Consider the following 15,467-nt stretch of genomic DNA (forward strand, 5'->3'; position numbering starts at 1 on the left):
CAAAGCAAGTTTTTCATTTTGATGAAATACAATTTATAATTCTTTTTTCTTTAACAGATCATGCTTTTGGTGCACATTTAAGAACTCTTTGCCTAATTCCAGGTCAGGAAGATTTTCTCCTATGCGTGTGGTTTTTTTTTTTTTCTTCTTAAGTTTTATAGCTTCCCACTTACATTTAGATCTATGATCCATTTGAGTTAATTTTTTAAAAAGATTCTTTTTCTTCTTTTTGCATATGGATGTTAAAAATTGTCTTAGTGTCATTCATCAAAAAGACTATCTTTTGGGGTGCTTGGGTGGCTCAGTCAGTTAAGTGTCTGCCTTCGGCTCAGGTCATGATTCAGGGTCCTGGGATCGAGTCCCACTTTGGGCTCCCTGCCCGAAGTGGGGAGCCTGCTTCTCCCTCTCCCTCTGCCTGCCGCTCCCCCTGCTTGTGTTCTCTCTCTCTCAAATAAATAAATAAAATCTATTAAAAAAAAGGCTATCTTTTCCCCACTAAATATTTTTTGCACCATTGTGAAAAATCAATTGGTCATACTTGTGTGGGTCTTTTTCTAGACTTTCTTTTCTTTTCCAGTAGTCTCTGTGTCTGTTCTTTCCCACTGTCACACTGTCATGATTCCTGCAACTTTATAGTTAAGATTTGAAAATTGGGTACTGTGATTCCTCCAACTTTATTCTTCTTTTGCAAAATTGTTTTATCTATTCTTATTCATTTGCCTTCCCATGTAAATTTTATAAACAGCTTGTCTATCTAAAAAAAATGCTTCTGGAATTTTTATTAGAATTTCATTAGATTCATAGATCAATTTGGGGATACTGGACACGTTTATTCAGTCTGCCAGTCCATGAACACAGTATGCCTCACCCTTACCCTTACATTTTAAAACTGACCTATGACTTAACAAATTCTAAAGCTGATGAATGTCTCTATTCTCCACCAGAACAAAGTAAGGATGCTGGGATATTTTACTGCTCACTGTCCTCTTCGATCTTCCATGTTTTTGTTGACCCATACTTTAGTTCTGCCTGTCTTTAACCTCCCCCCAGTACCCATTATTATTATAGTTGTTGTTAGTTATAAATAAGTCAGCATTTTGTGTATTTACCCACAAGTTTACTGGTTTCTTTGCTCACAATTGCTTCTTTCAATTCACCTACCCTCGTTGATTTAATTTCCTTTTCCCTGAAATATATTCATTAGCATGACTTGCAGGTGGGCCCGTGAATGAGAAAATCTCTAAATCTGTGTCTGAAAATGTCAGTTTTACCCTTGTCCTCGCATTACGGTTTGGCTGCAAGCAGGATTTTAAACTCATAGTTATTTCCTCTCAGTGCCTCTGTCTTCTGGCTCCTCTTTCTGGTATTGGGACTTCTCCATCAGTCTCATCGTCATTCCTTTCTGGGAATTCCGTTTTTTTCTCTCTAGTTGACTTGAAGATTTTCTCCCTTCTTTGTGGTCTTGCATGTTTACCATACGGTGTCTAAGTATAGGTTAATTTTTACTTATCTGTTTGGAAGTTCAATGTGCTATTTCTTTTGAAGATTAAGGTTTTTCTTTGATTCTGAAAAACTCTCAGCCAGAAATGTTCCTGATATTGCATAGCCCTATTTTCTCCATTCTTTCCTCTAAAAATCCATATAATGTATTACATATAAATATATAATATATAACATATAAAGTATATATGTTATGTAAAATAAATATATAACATATTATATATAATACAGGACATTAATGTATTAATGTATTATATATAAAACATTTTGATGTCTGGCCTTCTCATCTCTTGTCTTTCATAGTTTCAAGTGCTTTATTCATCTAAGCTGCATCCTGGTAATTTCTCAAGTACATCTTCTTGCTCACTTAGTCTTCCTTCAGCTCTCTTAATCTGATCCAACTCATACTCTACATTGTACATTTTAATGGCTCTATATATTTTGCTAATTTCTAAAAGTTATTATGTTTTTCAAATCTCTCTGCCCTGTTTTCATGATTTTTGATATTGCCTTATGATTTCTATTTTTACTTTGGTCTCTTCAATTATTTTAAACAAATTTATTTTATAGTCTTTTTTAGTTTCCTCCCCTTAGCTAAAGTTTTGAGGATGCTAATCCTCCCATGTTTTGTGTTTGCTTGCTCTTGTTCATGTTGGATTATTTCCTGTATGTTTTATAATGTTTGACTGTGGGATCATTTGCAGTGGGATTTTTTCTCCTCTAAGAATTTTGTGTGGTCTGGGTTGGGGAAATAGCCTTACAAAGTGGTTTTGCATTTGCATTCACTCAGCACCCGAGGAACAACAGTGCTTTGGAGCTAATTTTATGATAATTTATTGGCTTGGGATAAACTTGTACATGTTTTGAAAGATGTAAGAAGTGGCAGTGGATTTGTGATGAGCAGCAATGAGAGTCCACAAATGCTCATCCTTGGCCCACTGTATTGGCGGTGAAGATGTCTGAGAATAAGTAAGCCACCAAAGGATATGCTAAGGGAATAACTGATTCTGATTCCTGTTTACCTGTTTACTTAAATGTCAGGCGCTTTTTTTTTTTTTTTTTTTTTTTTTGGTCTTATCTAGAGGTCAGGTTCAAGAGTTGAATCACTTAGAATGATAGAAGGGGTTCCTTTTTTTTTAAAGATTTTATTTATTTATTTGAGAGAGAGAGAGAATACACACATGAGCCGGGGAGGGGGGCAGAGGGAGAGGGAGGAGACACCCTAATGAGCAGGGAGCCCTACGTGGGGCTCGATCCCAGGACCCCAAGATCACGACCTGAGCCAAAGGCAGATGCTCAACAACTGAGCCACCCAGGTGCCCCGAAGGGATTCCTTTATGGGTTCTGAGACTTCTGGTAGGGAGAGACAGGAGGCTGAAATGGAAAAAGAATGGAGCCAGAATAGCAGTGTCTAATGATGAAATGTCTTCTGGGTTCTGATCATGGGGATCTTTTCCCCACCTCTGTGTAAATCACCAGTGAAATAATCTTTTCTCATGAATGCATTGTGGCCTTATATCTATTTGGACTATGTAGAGACTGAGTTCTTCTTCAAGTAGGTCCAGGTGGAAGACAGACCCAAACCTAGGTGTCCTGCCATGCTCTTTCTCCTCCTTAGTCTAGATAAGGGATTTGAGGCCAGCTCTGAAGGAGAGTCAGGCATTGCTGGCTACCGTCCCAGAGAGCCCTGTGCCAAGCCCACTCCAGACCCAGGGTCCCTGCCCTTCCCCAGCAGTATGAGGACTGGGTTAATGCAATCAGCAAGGGAGCCCGGGGCACTGGGGCCAGGCTGAGGGGAGGGCATCCTGCCAGGCACCACACACTGTGGGTTGGTGTGTTGGCTGCCCAAAGCCTGGGCCACATACCAATGGCATTTGCTTCGCACAGAGCAGCCACCACAGAGGGTGGTTAGAGATGGGCGGGCCTCTGAAAGCAATCACTCTGCTCCTTGTTAGGGATAGTCCTTTGGCTGGGGTTCAGCCCACCATGATGCTCCTTGCTCAGAGGGGAACACTCTGCCATTCCCTCCTTGACCTCAGTGCTCTTAGCCAAACTCCACTGAGAGGGAACTGAAGGGGACCGGGACAGGGACCACAGCTGCCCTCTCAGCCTGCAGGGAGGAACCACAGGCCAGGAGAATAAACTTTTTCATTGTTTTTGCTTGTTTCATCTGTGTAAATTCTATTTGCAACAATGAGGCCTAGCAGTCTCCCTTACTGTAGCTGGGGTCAAAACAGCAGCTGGTAGTGCTCAGGGCTGAGCCACCTTCAGGGCATCTTCCTGGTGTCAGGAGGTAGGATGAGGAGGACTTTGGCCCAGGAGCCACATCCATGGCATCTATCTGGGGCTGTGCGCTGGGTACCAGTGCAGCATGGGTACATGCTATGCTAATATGTGCAAATGAAAATATCCAGAAATCTCACTTCATGGGAAAAGTTTGAAATGCAACTCCTAATTCATATGTATTCCTATGGGAACTTTAGTTTTGAATTATGCAAGGTGATCAGGAACAAATGAATTTTACTAAATGCACCACCCTGAGTGGTGTTCTGGAGTCAGGCAGTCCTTGGGAATGGAGACTCCCTCCCTTGGACCACCTCCTCCATAGCTGAGGCTCAGTTCTTCCCTGTATGAAACAGACACTTGCTCACAGGGCATCGAGAGCTGGGAAGATGCTTGCTCAGAATTTAGCCTGTTAAATGTTGGCTTTTATAACTGGCAGTGGTGGGATGGGGCGCCTGGATGGCACAGTCGGTTAAGTGTCTGACTTTGGCTCAGGTCATGACGTTGGGGTCCTGGGATGGAGCCCCACGTTGGGCTCCATGCTCAGTGGGGAGTCTGCTAGTTCCTCTGCCCCTCCCCCAGCTCACGCTGGATCTCTCTCTTTCTCTCTCTCTCAAATAAATAAATAAAATCTTTGAAAAAATAATTGGCAGTGGTGGGGACAAGATTCATATTATGCTGGGTAAACTAGGGTCCCAAACTATGGGCTGATGGGCTAGGCATCCTGGGGGCATCTGAAAGCAGCTTCTCCCTCATCCTCACTGTGGGTCTTCTGCTCTGGCCTAGAGCAGGGCTCTTCCCTCAACATAGTCCCTGCTGCATCCTCCATATGTGAGTCCATAGGATTTCTCTCAGTTGAAGCTGGGGCTGCTATTCTCTTCTATTCCCAGACCCTAGTTGGAGCAGCCTGGTATGATGGGTAGAGTACAGACTTCAACATTCAAATGTAGCTCAGCCATTTACTTGCCAAGGCTCCTTAAGCAAGCTCCTACTTTACATTTCTGAACCTCAGTTTCCTTATCTGTAAAATGGGACCCATAAAACCTTCACTTTCAGGGTGTTCTGAGGGCAAAATTAACCCAAAGTCATATAGGTAAAGTGCCCATGTTAGCTGCCCAGCGAATTTTTCTTTGCCTGACCTTATTGTGACATTTGAAATTTGTTACTCAGAAGTAATGACCCCCAGACCTATTATGTCTTGACTGCTGATTTCCTCCCCTTGGAGCAAAGCTACTCCAGAAATGAACATGGGAAATGAAGAGTAACCATGTATTTTAGGAAAAAAATAAAGAGGGGCTGAACATTGTGGGAATCATGGAGACCTTTAACAGCTAATTGCTAATTTTAAAAAGGCCAGGCAGACATTTATGTTTAGATTTTCTAAATGTCAGAGGGGTCCGGAAATGTGCCCTGGCGCCTTTAGAAAAAAGACTAGTTACCCAGCCAAGCCTCCAAGACCACTTCTGGAAGGCACAGAGAAGTTTCGGTAGATGGGAAACAGGCCAACGTGATACCAGTTCCCTTAGGAGATGAAAGAAGGGTCTTCAGAAACCAGTGTCTGGCAGGACTAGGTGTAACCTGTGGAACCTCCTAAGCCAAGTCCAGAGGGAAGTCGGCCCCTACGCAGACAATGGATGCACACAGGCACGGAGCTTCCTGTAAGATAAGAGGTGGGGCTGGATTATATTTTTGAAGCAGTCAAGAAAAGAAAGGGAAGAGTCAGCTTTCTAGTCCTTTATTCATAAATGTGTCAGCTCGTCCATGCTCATTCATCCCACGGGTGTCCCTGGGAAGGAGGGTGGTAAGGAGGCATAAGGAGGGGAAGCCTCAGGCTCCTGAGTGACTGTGTTTCTTCCTCAGTGGACAACACACATGGCCTAAAATCAGCTCCCCAACCCCCAGAGCAGAATCCACTCCCCTGAACTGTGGGAGCCACTCAGGGTCCTTCCACTGAGGGAACTGTTCATGGCAAACAAGCTCAGGGCTGTTCAGTGGTGAACACCCAGCTGTGGTGTGAGATGGGTATGCTCAGAAGGTGTTCGGGGCAGGGCAGGGGGATGTGTGAGTGTGTCTGTGGGGTAATCGTGTATAGGTGTGTGTGTGAGGGAAGATGTACTGGTGTGGACAGGAGGTGGATGTATGTGGAGGTGTGAAGGGTGGGGGTGGGGCCGTGTGCAAGGGAAGAAATGTGGGGGAGGCGTGTGGAGGGTGTAGGGGGACTGTGTGGATGTGTAGAGGGTGGAGATGGGGATGTATGTGAGAGGGAAAAATGTGTATGGCAGGGGTTGGTGGGTGTATATGGGAGGGAAGGGGTAAGTGTGTGTGTGTTGGGGGTGAGTGGGTGGACAGCTGGGGCGGAAGTTGTACAACCTGGCCAATTGGATCTATTTAACCTGAAAAGGAAGAGAAAACAACAATAGGGGGGGAAAATCACAAAACACATGGGGGTGATTAAATCAACTGAGAAAAAAATAGCCCCAAACAGATGAGCACAGCAAAACCTAATGAAATTTGATGTGGAAAATTTTTTAATGCATAGTGTAGGAAAGAATAGAAACCAATGGGGAGAAATGATAGAAAACACTAGACTGTGGTGCTAAGCATTAGGGGAAGGCCAGGGAAGGAGCTGGGGCTCCTCAGGTGAACTGGTCATTTCCATGGCAACAGGACCATGGCCTCTCTAAAGGCCACAGCAGTTGATATGAGATAGTTGACTCTCTGTCAGTTTCTCTTAACATCTGTTTTGTGGGCAAGCCACAATCTCCCCTCTCGGCCAGCCTGGAAATGAGAAGCCCTTGTTCTCCTAAGTCTCCAGCTGAGGTCTGAGTAGGGACCTAAGCATGGCTCCCCCTCCCAGTCAGGCCCCCAAGGCTTGTTTAGTCATTTCCCCTGTTCAGGAATGAGGCTGGGGTGGCAGACCTGCTTGGGTCTGGGAGGAGGGACGGCGCTATACAGCAATCTGCAGCCTGCAAGTTGTATCCTGCACCCTGCTCCCCTGGGGAGAGTCACTTCTCTAGCATTCCCAGCTGACTGGATGTCTTGGGCGTGGTGGGAGGTTGCCAGGGGGTGGTCTCCTCGGGATAGTCAGCACACAGGGTGGAAAAGAAAGGGTGGTTACTATTCCAGTGGCTTTGGGCACCCCAGGAAAACTGTTAGGGAGTGAGGGATAGCCCCACTGAAACAGTGTGGGCCCCTGTCCCACTGGGGATTATGGTTTGAAGAAACCATTGACCTCTCCTGCAGGAGGCCTGGGGCTTCCTGGGGATCCCTGGAGGACACAGGGAGGAACTTTCTGCCCTTCTTGGCACACCTGGTAGAGCAGAACTGTTGGCTGTGCCCAGACACCTCCTGTGGCCCAAAGGTTTGAAATGGGAACCACCAGACACATTTGGGTAGTGTGCCACCCACCAGAAGGCAGGAAACCAGCAAGAGACAGAGACAAAAGGATTCTTCAGGATTCAGAGCTTGGATTGGCCACCATCGGAAAGGATGCGAGGCCCAGATCTAAAGGGGGAAAACAGCACAGAGAAGTCAGGACCACCATGAGTGTGTTAGGAGGTGAGGCCTGTGGGAGGTGATTAGGTCACAAGAGTTGTGCCCTCCTGAATGGGATCAGAGCCGTTATAAGAGGTCAGAGAGCTCCCTCACTCTCTTTCTGCCTTGTGAGGACATAACAAGAAGTCGGCAATCTGCCACCCAGAAGAGGCTCTCATCAGAACCTATCTGTGCTGGCTCCCTGATCTCAGACTTCCAGCTTCCAGAACTGTGAGAAATGTCTGTTGTTTACAGGCCGCCCAGTCTAGGATACTTTGGTGTAACAGCCCAGACTGATGCCATTAGATTCATTCTCCTTGGTTGGAGCCCCACCTTATAGCCTCAGGCCTAATTTTGAGTTTTCAGGTTTTAGACTGTCATTCTTTTTTTTCCTCTCTCTCCCTTTTTTTAAATTAACATATAATATATTATTTGTTTCAGGGGTACAGGTCTGTAATTCATCAGTCTGATATAATACCCAGTGCTCGTTACACACACGCCCTCCCCAATGTCCATCACCCAGTTACCCCGTCCCCCCACCCACCCCTCCCCTCCAGCAACCCTCAGTTTGTTTCCTATGATTAAGAGTCTCTTATGGTTTGTCTGTCTTGTTAACTATTCCTCCCCGTTTTGTGTCATCTGTGTCATTCACAAATTTGTCAGCTGTTACTGCTTTCACTCAAGCCTGTGACAACAGTGTTGAGTGGTGTGCAGTTAGGGCCATCTCCCGGGTTGCACTGGCCCATTGATGTCAGCCCTGGGCACGCTTCGAGCCAGTTCTCCCCAGAGGACCCTCCAGCCACGTGTCCGCATCTTGTCTACCAGGATATCATGACAGGCTTTGTCAAAAGGCTTCCTCCAGTCAAGTAACACCATGTTACAACTTCCTGCTGGCCTGCGAACCCTACTAACAAAGGAAATGAGGTTGGTTTGGCATGACTGGCTCTTGATGAACTCATGTTGGCTCAGCTCATCATTTTTTTTTTTTTACAAAGAGGTCCTCATCAGCCTGTTGAATAAATCTGTGAAGAATATGTTCTGCTTCACTCCCAATTGGGGGGTGCATATTAAGCTCACATCTCTTCCAACATTAAAATTAAATGGCTTTAAGCCACCATCCTTTTCACTCAGGTGTATCTTCCGTCCCTACTATGCGCTAAGAAACAGTTTGATAATGAGCCAAGCCAGGTGATGCCTTCTTCCTTGGCCTGGTGGCAATTCCTTAGGGCGCAGGGGCAAGGGTGTGGGTAAGGAAAGCTCCTCGCCAGCAGTCTTGTTTCACCATGCACAGTGGACCTGCCCTCTCACATCCGGCCTCCTCAATACAAGTAGGCATTTTCCCCAGGGCCCCCTCTAGTGCTGGGGTGATGGTATGTGAAGGGGTGACCAGCCTCAGCCTCAGAACTAGTCTTACAAACTCAGTCGGAGAGCAGAACACAGGAACACTCTCCTTCCACTCCCTGAGCTCACTCTTTTCTTTCAAAGATATGAATCCATCCTCTCCTGATGATCAGCACTGATCTTACTTGTCTCTAGTTTCTAGACCCAGCTCCCAGATTCTTAGAAACCTGGGCTTTATTGCCTGTCTCCAGGGTTCCACCATCTCCCTTCTTCATTTAAGTTTCTCAAAGTTTCTGGCCTCTTTGGATGAAAATTGATATTATTTGATCACTGTGTCCCAGGTTATAATATACCCATTATTTTAATCCTAATAAGAATATCACAAGGTAGGTATTATATCTGTTTTGGAGATGAAGACATTGAGGTTCTGAGAGGCCCCCAACCAGTGAGTGGTAGAACCAAGATTTGAACTTGATTTGTCTGGTTTCAAAATATGAATCCCTTTCACTACCCCATGATGTGTCTCAGGCTGTCAAACTTAACTCTGTCGGTTTCTGCTGGTGCAGAAGAATCTGTTCTCCTAGTTTCCCAAAATGAAACTCAGAATGCCCATAGAAATTGTTTTGTAAGTGGAGACTTAGTCTAGTTGGAATAGACCACATATTATTAGCGGGGCATTATGGAGTAACAGGCTTTGTGAACTGCCCTGGGAACCCAATCACTTCTGATGTGTGAACAATCCACTTTGCAAACCACTTTGAGATCTCAAATCATGTCTGAGTTTGGGACAGTCTGTTCCAGGCCTGCTGGTGTGTGTTGCCAGAGTTTTCGGGAAGGACTGTTGAGTAGCTGAATTTAGGAGGATGAGGAAATAGATCCTTCGGAGTGGAACATTCTGAATGAGGTTCCAGGGGTTTGCTGATAGCCTGAGGGCTTGGCATCTTGGCCTTGTTTCCAGAAAATTCTCCAAAAGCACCCCCAGGCCTTTTCCTATTATTGTCTTATGGATTGCTTCTGAGGCTTGGGTCTTGCCTCACTTGACCCTACTCACCCACAAACCATGCCCCCTTCTGAACAGTGAGGTATGTGTGGCTTTCAAGGAACATGACTTGAAGGAGAACTCACTGCTGCCCTTCTGTTCCCTGGAGGAACTCTCTCCTACCAGAATGATGAGCATGACTAGTCAAAGGAAAGCCCCATTTGCCATGGCCTTCCTATGTTTCTTGACCCTTCTAGGGTCCTCTCTCAGACCCAGTTTCAGATCTTTGTGCAGAGACGTCTTACACCCTTGGCAGCCCTCCAGCTGAGCTCAGCCTGGCCACACCTGGAATGTGTGTCCTTGAACAATGGAATGGCTAGACCTCGGTTCTGCCCAGATTTGTCCTGTCTCTGTAGGTCCCATTCTGGGGAAGTAGACCTTCCTGCCACAGAGTCCCCTATCTTTCCAAGCCCACTGAGGGGTCCAGAATTAGAACTGAAACTCTGAATTTAAATTGTGGAATGAGTCAGAGGGTTGACTCACGTGCAGCTGGGGTGTTGCTGGGGTAGCTGGAGGAGGAGAGAGGTCCCAGCCTGTTTCTAGTTAGCATTTCACAGCCCTGTGAAAACTGGCACAGCCAGACTTCTGGGTCTTGTGGGAAAAGAATGTGCTCTGATGAACTTGAGCCTTCCAGAAGTCTGCCTCGGGGAAGATGAGAAACAGACTGACATCCCTCTAATGAACAGATTCCCCTCCCTCTCTTTCTCAGGGCCCCCCAAGATGGAGGAAAGCGACCTTGGGTGGGCAGGCGGCCTCTGGAGTCTGTGGTGGCTGGAATAGACAGGCATTTCTCTGACCTCACCACAGGATTTAACATGGTGGGAAGGTCAGAGCTAGCAACATCAGAAGAGGGTGATGTGTTTCCATAAGTCAGTGGAGAGTAACTGGGTAGAGGGCCTTTGCTGGAATGCTGGAGGAATGGGGAGAGGTGGCTCTGTCTCCTTCACATGGGCCTGAGCTCCTAAAGGAAGCTGAGAAACCATTCCAGGGAGGAGAGGGGTAGGGTGGGCCAAAGAAACTGAGTTCCCCCACCCACCATCGGTTTTGCCAAGGTCTTCTGACAAAAGGTCTTTTCCTCCCCCTTCTTCCAGCCCTTGGACTCATCAATCCCTGTCCTCTAGATTTTTAGGAGAAAAGCCTAATGGTCTAAATTCTAGAAGACTCCGCTTTCACCAGAGGAAGCCGGCCATGTTTCCCCACTGCCGGAGTCCCAGACATGAGTTCTTGGGAAGCCCACACTATGCCTGTCTCTGGCATAAACACCTGTGCCCACATCAAGGCAGGGAGCAGCAGGTCCTACCCACCGCTGCACCCTGCTCTTCCTGGCTCCGGGGCTCCCTGCCCCCAGGACAGCCAGCTGCTGCATCCCCACGGGCAGTGCTCCCTGGTGAAAGAAGCCTTGTTCTCTGCAGGTGAATTTCGCATGAATCACGGCCTGGGCCAGGGTGGATTTGGCCCCATTCAGGGCTGGCATAAGGAAAAGAGAGTTCATTAAGAGATCTTGAATCAGTTTAGCATGCGGAAGAACCAGAAAGGAACTCCATAGACTTGGAGTTGGGGCCAATTGACTATATTTTAAAAAATACACATTTTAATAAAGGCAGTTCCTGACATGGAGTGTGACATTCTAAAAGTTAATGATAAACACAAGCCCCAGAGGGTTTTACCTCCTGGACGTTGTTTCATCAGGTATAATTTCGTGAGGATTTTTATGGCACTGGCGTACTGTGCCATGTGCCAGGCGAAGACCAAATAAGCCAGTCAACATTTTTCTGATCTTCGATGACCATGACATGCCCCACAGAAAATAATGTTGCCAGCCAAGCTGGCAACAGTGTTCTAATAAATGTGAGTGTAGTAAAATAACAAGAATCCAAGAAATCAAGGACTAGAGCTCTTAAAAAAACAATCTCCAGGCCTTCGTTTGTCACGCTCTCCTGCAGCCAGCCTGGCCTTGCATGTCTCACACGCATGCCTCTGGGCTGTGCATCCCAGAGCCGGCCAGCCCTCCCTGCCCCTCATGCAATGCATGGCCTCACCTATTTTGCCACCAAAATAGCTCTTTATTGGGTCACTTCCACTCCCTATACATGGGCCTTGGATCTTGCAAACTGGTCTTAATGCCTCCAGTTGTGTTCATGATCTTGACCCTTCTGGGGTTTTCCTTAGGATAAAATCCGTGCCCCTTCCCAGGACCCACAAGCCTGGGAAGGAGGAGTGGCTGTGCCTCACCCCACTTATACTTACTTACAATGCTGCTCGTACTGAACTGCATTCTGTGCCATGGAGCACGTCACCCACAGCTCTCAACCCCTCAACATTGCTGTTCCTCAATCCTCCTTGCTGCTCTTTGTCTACTCCTATTGCTTCTTCTTAGCTCAGGGCCACTTTCTCCGGGAATCTTTTCCCAAACCCTCTCCCAGTGATGCTGGGTTGGTGCTTCTCCCACATGCTCCCTGTTCTCTCCTGACTCGGTGTGGAGCGGGTTACATTACACTTTATTGTGGTAATTATATGTATATACATAACATTTACCATTCTCACTATTTTTAAATGTACAGTTCAATGGCATTAAGTACATTCACACTATTGTACGACCATCAACACCATCCATCTCCAGAACTTTTCATCTTTCCCAGCTGAAGCTGTACCCACTAAACACTAACCCCCCATTCCGCCTCCCGCCCAGCCCCCGATAACCACCATTCTACATTCTGTCTCTGTGAATTTGTCTATTCGAGTTTCTTCATGTAAGCGGAATCTGCAATGTTTGTACTTTCGTGTCTGGCTTATTTCAGTTAGCATAATGTCTTCAGGGTTCTTCCATTTTGTATGTAGCATGTGTCAGAATTCCCTTCCTTTTTAAGGCTCAGTAATATTCCATTGTATGTATCTATCACATTTTGTTTATCCATTCATTCGTTGATGGACATTTGGATTGTTTCCACCTTTTGGCTATTGTGAATAACCCTGCTATGAACACTGGTGTACAAATATCTGTTAAGTCCTGTTTTACATTCTTTTGGGTGTATACCCAGAGGTGTAAATGCTGAATCATATGGTATTTGTATTTAAAGTTTCCTTGAGGAACTGCTGTACTGTTTTCCATAGTGGCCACACCATTTTGCATTCCTTCCAGCAGTGTACAGGGCTCTAACTTTCTCCACATCTTACACAAACGACACGATGTTTTCTGTTTGTTGTTGATAACAACCATCCTGATGGGTGTGAAAGGGTATCTCATTGTGGTTTGGATTGGACCAGGCAATATTGTGGTCGCTTCTTCAATGAGATGTGTACCACAGTGGGCTGAAGAGTTTGTAAAGGCAGCACCTGTGCCTCTCTCCATCACCTCCTTGTCCCCCACCCCAGCAGAGTGCCTGCCCACAGTCACTATTGGCCAAATAACTGACCAACTGAGGATGAATGAAATTTGGCCCAGGAGTTTTTTCAGGACTCAGCATTTAAGCTTTCCCCCTGTCTGGATGACCCTGACAAGAAGACATCTTGCCCTCCCTTGCTGTTCTTAGGATAGACCTCCTGTTCAATGGGGGAGCCCTGTAGGTCAGCAGTTTTAAAATGTATCCTATACAAACACCAGCGTAGAGGACAGGTAAGAGTGGGGCCAGGCTGGACAGAATATATATGCCTGGGGGAGGGAGAGGGCAATGAGGGGAGCAGAGCTGCCCCCACCCCACCCTCCAGGGCAGCCTGGGGCAGAGTTGAGCATAAAGGGACAGATCTGGTCTGCAGCCCTCATATTTCCTCTCTGTGGGGCTTCGAGGCCCACAGAGATCAGGGCTGATACCCTCTCTGGGAGGACCCCAAATGAGAATTAAAGGGAATTATGTTAGTATGAAATGAACAAACCCATAGAGCAAGATCAGTGATGTCAGTGGTGTCCACTGGCTTGGACAAGGTAAGAGAAGAAGGGATCTTTTTTTTTTTTTAATATAATGTATTATTTGTTTCAGGGGTACAGGTCTGTGATTCATCAGTCTTACACAATTCACAGAGCTCACCATAGCACATACCCTCCCCAATGTCCATCACCCAGCCACCCCATTCCTTCCACCCCCCTCCCCTCCAGCAACCCTCAGTTTGTTTCCTGAGATTAAGAGTCTCTTACGGTTTGTCTCCCCCTCTGGTTTCTTCTTGTTTCATTTTTCCCTCCCTTCCCCTATGATCGTCTGTCTTGTTTCTCAAATTCCTCGTATCAGTGAGATCATATGATAATTGTCTTTCTCTGATTGACTTATTTCACTTAGCATAAAACCCTCTAGTTCCATCCACATCGTTGCGAATGGCAAGATTTCATTTTTTGATGGCTGCATAATATTCTATTGTATATATATATACCACATCTTTATCCATTCATCTGTTGATGAACATCTGGGCTCTGTCCATAGTTTGGCTATTGTGGACATTACTGCTATAAACACTGGGGTACACGTGCCCCTTCGGATCCCTACATTTGTATCTTTGGGGTAAATACCCAGTAATTAATTGCTGGGTCATAGGGTAGTTCTATTTCAACTTTTTGAGGAATCTCCATACTGTTTTCCAGAGTGGCTGCACCAGTTTGCATTCCCACCAACAGTGTAGGAGGGTTCCCCTTTCTCTGCATCCTCGCCAACATCTGTCATTTCCTGACTTGCTAATTTTAGCCATTCTGACTGGTGTGAGGTGGTATCTCATTGAGGTTTTGATTTGGACTTCCCTGATGCTAAGTGATGTTGAGCATTTTTTCATGTGTCTGTTGGCCATTTGGATGTCTTCTTTGGAAAAATGTCTGTTCATGTCTTCTGCCCATTTCTTGATTGGATTATTTGTTCTTTGGCTGTTGAGTTTGATTAGTTCTTTATAGATTTTGGATACTAGCCCTTTATCAGATATGTCATTTGCAAATATCTTCTCCCATTCTGCTGGTTGTTTTTTGTTTTGTTGACTGATTCCTTTGCTGTGCAAAAGCTTTTTATCTTGATGAAGTCCCAATAGTTCATTTTTGCCCTTGCTTCCCTTGCCTTTGGTGATGTGTCTAGGAAGAATCTGCTGTGGCTGAGGTCAAAGAGGTTGTTGCCTGTGTTCTCAAGGATTTTGATGGATTCCTGTCTCACATTTAGGTCTTTCTTCCATTTTGAGTCTATTTTTGTGTGTGGTGTAAGGAAATGGGCCAGTTTCATTCTTCTGCATGTGGCTGTCCAGTTTTCCCAACATCATTTGTTGAAGAGACTGTCTTTTTTCCATTGGACATTCTTTCCTGCTTTGTCAAAGATTAGTTGACCATAGAGTTGAGGGTCCATTTCTGGGCTCTCTATTGTGTTCCATTGATCTATGTGTCTGTTTTTGTGCCAGTACCATACTGTCTTGATGATGACAGCTTTATAATAGAGCTGGAAGTCCGGAATTGGGATGCCGCCAGCTTTGCTTTTCTTTTTCAACATTCCTCTGGCTATTCAGGGTCTTTTTTCGTTCCATACAAATTTTAGGATCATTTGTTCCATTTCTTTGAAAAAAGTGGATGGTATTTTGATAGGGATTACATTAAATGTATAGATTGCTCTAGGTAGCATAGACATTCTCACAATATATGTTGAGAAGAAGGGATCTAATGGATCCCTCAAGATCTCTCAAGGCCTTGGAGAGAGCGGACAGTGCTGATTGGTTAGTGTGGGCCAAGTTTAAAACAGCCGCATGGAGTGGCAGTCCAGCCTGGCCCGGTCCCCACAGCCACAGGCCACATGGTGCTCACAGAACGCTGGGAGTCTCT

General features: G+C 45.8%; 1 protein-coding gene across 2 annotated transcripts in view; it reads left to right on the forward strand.

Annotated features, from left to right (window-relative positions):
* Positions 1–15,467, forward strand: part of SLCO2A1 (solute carrier organic anion transporter family member 2A1) — an 81,900-nt gene that overhangs the window by 46,910 nt on the left and 19,523 nt on the right. The window lies entirely within an intron of this gene.

This window comes from Eumetopias jubatus, unplaced genomic scaffold (genome assembly GCF_037043125.1).
Source record: "Eumetopias jubatus isolate StellerSeaLion01/CBP00866 unplaced genomic scaffold, mEumJub1_p1.0 scaffold_1, whole genome shotgun sequence".
Lineage (NCBI taxonomy): Eukaryota > Metazoa > Chordata > Mammalia > Carnivora > Otariidae > Eumetopias > Eumetopias jubatus.